Raw genomic sequence first — 8,388 nt, 5'->3', positions numbered from 1 at the left:
TGATGGAGCACTGCCGTAACATTTTCCCTGACTAATAGCGCCAACTTTCCTCCTTTAATCCCTCCCACTCTGTCACATCCAAAACAACGGAACCCCGGAATACTGAGATGCCAGCCCTGCCCGTCCTGTAACCAAGCCTTACTAATCTACAATATCAGAATTCCATGTGTTGATCCATGCCCTGAGCTCATCTGCATTTCCTACAATATTTCTTGCATTGAAATATACGCAGCTCTGAACACTAGAAACATAGAAAACCTACAGCACAATACAGGCCCTTCAGCCCACAAAGTTGTGCCGAACATGTCTCCACCTTAGAAATTACTAGGCTAACCTATAGCCCTCTATTTTTCTAAGCTCCATGTACCTATCCAAAAGTCTCTTAAAAGACCCTATTGTATCTGCCTCCACCACCGTTGCCGGCAGCCCATTCCACGCACTCACTACTCTCCGAGTAAAAAACTTACCCCTGACATCTCCTCTGTACCTACTCCCCACCACCTTAAACCTGTATCCTCTTGTGGCAACCATTGTAGCCCTGGGAAAAAGCATCTGATTATCCACATGATCAATGCCTCTCATTATCTTATACACCTCTGTCAGGTCACCTCTCATCCTTATTCACTCCAAGAAGAAAAGGCCGAGTTCACGCAACTTATTCTCATAAGGCATGCTCCCCAATCCAGATAACATCCTTGTCAATCTCCTCTACACCCTCTCTATGGTTTCTACATCCTTCCTGTCGTGAGGCGACCAGAACCGAGCACAGTACTCCAAGTGGGGTCTGACCAGGGTCCTATACAGTGGCAACATTACCTCTCAGCTCCTAAATTCAATTCCATGATTGATGAAGGTCACATCATGCTCAACATCTTGGTTCCTGACTTTGTCTGAGGTCTTAACATCATCTGTCTCCACAGCCTTTCCACTATCTGTTCTGGCACTCTGGTTCCCATCCCCCTGCAACTCTAGTTTAACCCCCCCACCCACCCCCACCACCCTGTGCAGCACTAGCAAACCTTCCTGCAAGAATATTAGTTCAGGTGCAAACTGCCTCTTCTGTACTGTCTTCCCTGGAAGAGAGCCCAATGATGCAAAATAAATCTGGTACTCTCCCTCCTACACCAACTCCCTAGCCATGTGTTAAACTGTATGAACTTCCTATGTTTGGCCTCACTGGCACTTGGACAGATATCAATCCTGAGATCACAACCCTGGAGATCCTGTCCTTTACCTTAGCACCTAACTCCCTGAACTCACTTTGCAGAGCCTCATCACTTTTCCTACCCATGTAATTGGTACCTACATGGACCACGACGTCTGGTTGCTCACCCTCCCACTTATGAATGCTGAGCACTTGATCTGAAATGTTCCAGACCCTAGCACCCAGAAGGCAACATCCCACAGAGCCTCCTTTCTGTTCTCCTAACTAATGAATCCCTTATCACCACAGCTCACCTCTTCTTCCCCCTTCCCTTCTAAGTCACAGAACCAGACTGCAGTGACTTCCTCTGCTAGGTCACCTCCCCCACCCAACAATATCCAAAGTGGTATATCTGTTATTGAGGAGGATGGTCACAGGGGTACTCTGCCCTGGCTAGTTAAACCCTTTCCCCTTCCTGACTGTCACCCAGTATCCTGTGTCTTGTACCTTGAATAGTTACCTCTCTATATGTCCTATCTATTAGCCCCTCAGCTTCCCGAATGATATGGAGTTCTTCGGTTCCAGCTCCAACTCCTTAACATGGAGCATTAGAAGTTGCAGCTGGATGCACTTCTCACAGTTGTAGTCATCAGGGACACTGGAGGAGGAGGAGGACTGAACTATCCTGTCTGGCATCCCTATTGTTCTAACAGTGCAAATATAAAGCAACAATAGATAAACTGGATAAAGAAAATCTACTTGCAGTTTTTTCACCTTCTCTCACTCAAGCTTCACCTCACTGAAGCCTCAAAGTGCTAAGGCCTCAAATAACACACTAACACTGTCCAATCCAGTAAAGGCCACTCTGCTTGCCCCTACCTTATTGTAATTTGTTCTTGCCAATCAACTCTGATTGCATATTGGTCACTGCTCAAAAAACCATACTGTCATGAAGGAGCTCAGGAGGACGATGATACCTAACGGCGACTCCTTTGCTTGCATCTTCGGAAACAGCTCTATTTCCATCTTTAATGTCTCTGTTTTTCCCTTTCAGTGTTCTTTTGAAGACCCTGACCTGGAGTTACATGCAGACTTCGGTTCTTTGTGAAAATGGGACCTGCTCTCAGGGTCTCACAACTGGCCGCTATTCGATATGCCAAAGACACGGCCCGGAAGACTACTGCACCTTCAGGATGCCGTATTTTTGTGCCTCTGGAGGTGCATGACTCGAGGTTGGTGCTGCTGCCTGATGCGTCGTAGGAGACAGAAGATCGAAAGCAGCGAGCTGGCTGCTGGCTGTGTGCCCAGAGACCCGAGTTCTTTGGGCACAGAGCTCGGAAGAAGTGACGCAACAGACTTTTAACACCATAAATCGGCGAGTTGTTTGTTATGTCTCCCCTCTCACTGTGAAACGGGAACACCTCTTTTTCCCTTATTAGGGAGAGAGAGAACCTGGGGTATGTCAAATACTGGGTGAACGAATAGTCTTTGGGGTACTGCAAGTCTGTGTCCTTATTAATGGTTTGCTACACGCTTGAGTGCTTGGTGGAGGGTGCTGATGCTTTTTTGCTGGTGGAGTTGGTGGGGGGGGGTCGTTGCCTTGATGCTGCTTACGCGTGTGAGGGGGGAGCTGGGGGGACTTTGGGGTTCTAACATTTAACTGTCATTCATTCTTTGGGGAATTCCTCTGTTTTTTTGTGGATGTTTGTGAAGAAAAAGAATTTCAGGATGTATATTGTATACATTTCCCTGACATTAAATGTACCTATTGAATCGATACCTTATGTACTCAGTTGATGAACCTGAGTGAGCTACATCTTCACTTCCTATCACTGATTGGCCACTGCTCAAAAACAACAGAGCATCTTATAGAATCTTAGTGCATAGTCCTTCCCTTCTCCTAACACCATTTTAGCCATTCTTCTCATAGCATCATTCTGTAAATTGCACCAACTATGCTTCTATATTATGTCCCCCTTTTTAGACTGTGTTCAATAACTGCAGCTGCCCAGTAAGTGCCAGGAGACGTATGTTATCGAATTATGTCAATTGATTTGCATGTGTTCAATTGGGGGAACATGCTGCCACCACACTATTAAGTGCAATAGTGCTGTTTAATGAGCATCAGATTAGAATGTTGTGATCATACCAGCTTATTTGAAGACACGCTCCAACCTTATATGCCTTGATTGGCCCTAACTTAATCTTAACGACTTTCCAAATTTCAGCCAATAGAGGTTTAGAAAATCAGAACAGCACAATTCCACGGATTAGTATAATTGGTGTCTAATCTAGGATCAACATATACATTTGTAAAATGTTTCTTCCTTTGAGAAGAACAGAACAAAGCAACAATTCTATTGGGACCTAGGTTACCTTTTGGTTTGGTTTGAATGACTGGATGTGTGCTTATTTAAATAAACAGCAAGTTAGCGACAAAGAATGGATGATAAGGAAGCTTTAAAATGGTCCACTGTCAAGGAGAGTATATTTTCTGTTCTGCTATCTGAACAGGTTGCATGATTCAATACATTTACATTCACAGTGAGGAGCAATCTCACATCAATATTGCCTTGCCTCCAATTCCTTCCTAAGGATTTGTGAAATAATTTATTCTAAAATTTGGAATTGCAGAAACATTTATTGCACATCTCCTTAATTCTTAAATTTGCCAATTTGTAGCCATTGGTTTCAGCTGTGATATCCTCCATGTTCCAAAACCAGTTGACATCTGCCAATGAGGTAGATGTGAGACATGCAACACACACAAAATGCTGGAGGAACTCAGCAGGCCAGAGAGCATCTATGGAAAAGAGTACAGTCGACGAGTCCTGGTTCTTGGCTCAAAACGTTGACTGTTTTCTCTTTTCCATAGAAGCTACCTGGCCTGCTGAGTTCCGCCAGCATTTTGTGTGTGTTGCTTGGATTTCCAGCATCTGCAGATTTTCTCGTTTGTGAGATGTATTTTTTTTAAATTAAGCAATATATCAATAATAATGAGAAAAAAGTGTTAAGAATATTTTTTGAAAGAAAAATAAAAAATAAAAACCCCTACTAACTAAAAATAACCCTACTAACTGAAAAAAAAAACCCAAAAAAACCATTGGGAGCACAACCCCGGAGCTGTACATCATACAAGCTTCCACAGAAAAAAAATCAATCCGCCAACTCAAATCCACTTAAAGAAAAAAATTGGAAGGAAACCATATTAATTAACTCAAATCAAATGATAGTAGCGGGTGAATGAACCCCACCTTTTCTCAAAATTGAATCGAGGATCAAAAGTTCGACTTCTGATTTTCTCCAAACTAAGACATAACATCACCTGGGAAAACCATTGTATAAAGGAGGAGCAGAAGCATCTTTCCATTTCAACAAAACAGCCCTTCTGGCCAATAATGTAACAAATGCAATTACATGTTGGTCTGATGGAGAAATACCATGAATATATTGAGGGTTATACCAAATAAAACTGTCAATTTATTAGGTTGTAAATTAATTTTTAAAACTTTAGAAATTGTAGAAAAAATAGACTTCCAAAAATGTTTCAGTACAGAACACGACCAAAACATACGTGTCAATGTGGCTGTCTTGGTTTTACATCTGTCACACTGACTATCAACATTAGGAAACATTTTAGACAATCTCTCCTTTGTCAAATAGTAACGATGTACAGTACAATTTTTAATTGAATTAAAGAGTGATTGGCACAAATCGAAGAAGAGTTAACCAGCTTCAAAATCCATAACCAATCTTCTGTTATCAGGGTCATGTTAAGCTCTCTCTCCCAATCTTGCTTAATCTTAAGTGAAGGGTAATTATGCTGTTGTAACAATAGATTATAAATTTTCCCAATTAAACCATTCACTAAAGGATTCATTTTTAAAATAATATCTAACAGGTCAGAGTCTTGTATATATGGAAAATTACTTAAGTATTTTTGTAAGAAGTGTCTGACCTGAAGATATTGCAGGAAATGTGAATATGAGAGAGAGTATTTAGTTACTAATTTCTCAAAAGACATCAATCGGCCATCTTGAAACAGATCCGTGAAGGAATAAACTCCTTTATTCCTCCAAAGAAGAAAGGTAGGATCACTTAATGAAGGCTTAAATAAATAATTTCGATAAATTAAACTAAAAAGTTTAAATTTGTATTTAACTGTATTAAGTGACTATTTGGATAATTTCTAGGATGATGACTGGAGCTCAGGGGATCACAATCAAAGATAAGGAAAAAGCAGATAAAACACAAAAAATAATGCATGAAAGAAACAAGAACTATAATTTCAAACAATAGATTTTGCTATAATGACATTTTGTCAAAAGTCATAACTATTATAGCACAGGAGACTATTCAGCCTATTGGGTTAGTGTCATCTCCCATCACAGCCATCCTGTCTCCCTTGTTTCCCTATATCCCTGCAATCCATTTCCTCTCATACACTCCCAAAATCTTCTTTGATCATTTTCCCAGTTGCAGGGGGTTAGGCAGCATCTTTGGAGGCAAAATGACAATTAACATTTTAGGTAGACATCCTGCATCAGCTCTGATAGTTTTGATTTCTGAAAGGAGACTGAGGGTAAAACTTAGTCGTTATTTCAAGGTACAGTCTTTGGAGCACCCTTAGGTTTCCTCAGAGATTGTCAAAGTACATTTACTATCAACCTTGAAATTTGCTTGCTTACAGGTAGCCACGAAGCAAGAAACCTGAAAGAACCCAATTAAAAAAGACCAGCACCCAATGTGCAGAGAAAGAGAAAAATACACAAATCATGCAAATTATAGGAGTGAGCAACAGCATTCAAAACAAAATTGAATCCTTAGATCCGAATCCCCAGAGCATCTCAGGGTAGGCCCAAGCCTTGGTCTCAGTTCATCATATTAGTGGGGCAAATCGCTGCAAAGCTCACAGTCAAAGAACAGCAGTCAAGCTAATCTAGAGGTTATTGTCCAACAGTTGTTAAACAGTTGTATTAATTTGTCTGGAACTCAGTGCCTGAAAGGGAAGTAAAGGCAGAAACTCTCCTCACATTTAAAATGTACTTGCATGTGTTCATGAAGATCTGTGAATATAAGGCTGGAAGGTAGGATGAGGCAGGTTCTCTCTCTTTAGATAGACATGGATAACAGGCCTCAGGTGTTGCAATTTTTCTTTGATTTTAATAATCCTAATGATTAGGAAATACAAGTTCAAATCCCACCATGCAGGTTATGGAATTTAAATTCTTAAATAAAATTGGCAATAGTGACAGATATTGTATAAAGTCAATCAATGAGTTTTGAAAAAGGTAACTCCCAATCTCACCTTGCCTGGCCTTTATGTAATGGCAGAGATATTACTGCTTTTTAAAATGTTTTAGGAAGCCACTTGTTTCAGGAACATTAAACAATGCAGAATAAAGGATCAGCTTGCCAAAGGCACTCACATCCAAAGAATGTATAAATAAACTTAACTTTACAATGAATGATTTTGATAGTTTCTAAAATGAGTGAGGAGAGAGGTGTGAATTTTTTTTTAAAGCAGAAGCTGTGAAATGCTTAATTTAAGGAATAGTTGAAGGAATAGGAATAAATGAATTCAGCAGAAAATATAATACATGGAGAGAGAAAGTGGGATGGGATGCATTTTGGGTTGTCATTAAGTAGGGCAACACAGGCAAAGTGGGCCTAATAGCCTTCTCCTGTAAAATGTTGTAGCTCGCTTCTATTATTTGCATGATTTGTGTATTTTTCTCTTTCTCTGCGCATTGGGCATTGTTCTAACAGTGCCCTTACAACATTGTAAAATGTCACAGGAAGAGTTATCAAACAAACTTTGATAGCAAGGGATACAAGGAGGAAATGGGAAAGATGATAGAATCACAAAAAAAAGGGTACAGGACACATTTTTGTAACTTTATGAGCTTATTAATTCCTCTATTTTGAGCAAAAACCTACAGAAACTGACCGCAGAATCATAAAGGAATTGAGAGAAACCAAGAGTTGAAGAGGTCTAGCCAAGGAATTCATGAGCAACTGGAAGAATGACTAATTCATGCACCACGTGACCTCAGTTTCCCTCACCTTTTAATAAAGTCATGGCTGATCCAATCAACTATGATCAGATCTTTGCCATTGCCTTTCTGGATCTCCCATAATATTCGATTTCCCTGTACAGTATTCAGCTTTCAATACATTCAGTAACTTAGCTCCTACAATTCAGTGGAATAAGGGAATCCAAAGACCAACAACCCTGAGTCTAATGCAAGAATTTCTGGCTGAAATTGACCACCTCTCATGTGGAAGCAACCCTTTGTGGTGGGGGTGCTTGGATGGAATGGGGCAAAGATGGGGTACTGGAGGAGAAAAGAAGTGGTAGAAACTAACGATTTTAAATCAAAGAGAAACATTTTTAAAATCTGAGTCATAGAGCCATACAAACATGGAAAAGGGGCCTTCAGCCCAACTGGTCCAAGCTAGCTAAGATTTTTTTTTATTCAGAGCTACAGCATGGAATAGGCACTTCAAGCTGCACATCCCAACAACCGCGATTTAACCCTAACCTAATCACGGGACAATTTACAATGACCAATTTACCTACCCGGTACATCTTTGGATTGTTGGAAGAAACCAGTGGACCTGGAGAAAAGCCATCCATTCCATGGGGAGTTCGTATAGAGACTCCTTACAGAGGCTGTTAGGATTAAACTCCGAACTCCAACCCCTCCCCCAGCTGTTATAGCGTTGCGGTTAAGCTGCTAGTTCTATTTGCCCATGTTTGACACATACCCCTCTAAATCCTTCCTATCCACGTACCTGTCCAAATGTCGTAATTGTACCCGCCTCAGCCATATCTTTTGTCAGCCCCGACTGACCACTCTCTGTGTGGAAATAAAGTTGCCTCTTGAGTTCCTATGAAATCATTCCCCTCTCACCCTAACTCTATACGCCCTAGTCCTTGATTCCCCAACCATTGCCTTGTATATTCGCCTCATGTTTTACACACCGTTATAAGATCACTCCTCCCTCTCCTACACTGTAATGAATAAAGTCCTAGCTTCCCCAACCTCTCTCTATAAACCAGTCCCGCGAGTCTTGGAACATCATCGAGTCATTGCCATCCAAGGTCAGTGAGTAGAGGGGGGGAGAGGAAACGCTGTGATTTTGGAATTGGGGAGCACGGGAAGTCACTCATCCCGGGATAACGATATCACGGATGAAGTTTTTAACAGCAGTTCGGCTGAGGAAGGCATAGAGACTCA

This window comes from Hemitrygon akajei, chromosome 18 (genome assembly GCF_048418815.1).
Source record: "Hemitrygon akajei chromosome 18, sHemAka1.3, whole genome shotgun sequence".
In the NCBI taxonomy this organism is placed as follows: domain Eukaryota; kingdom Metazoa; phylum Chordata; class Chondrichthyes; order Myliobatiformes; family Dasyatidae; genus Hemitrygon; species Hemitrygon akajei.
The sequence above is the reverse complement of the archived record's forward strand: the minus strand, read 5'-3'. Positions refer to the sequence as shown.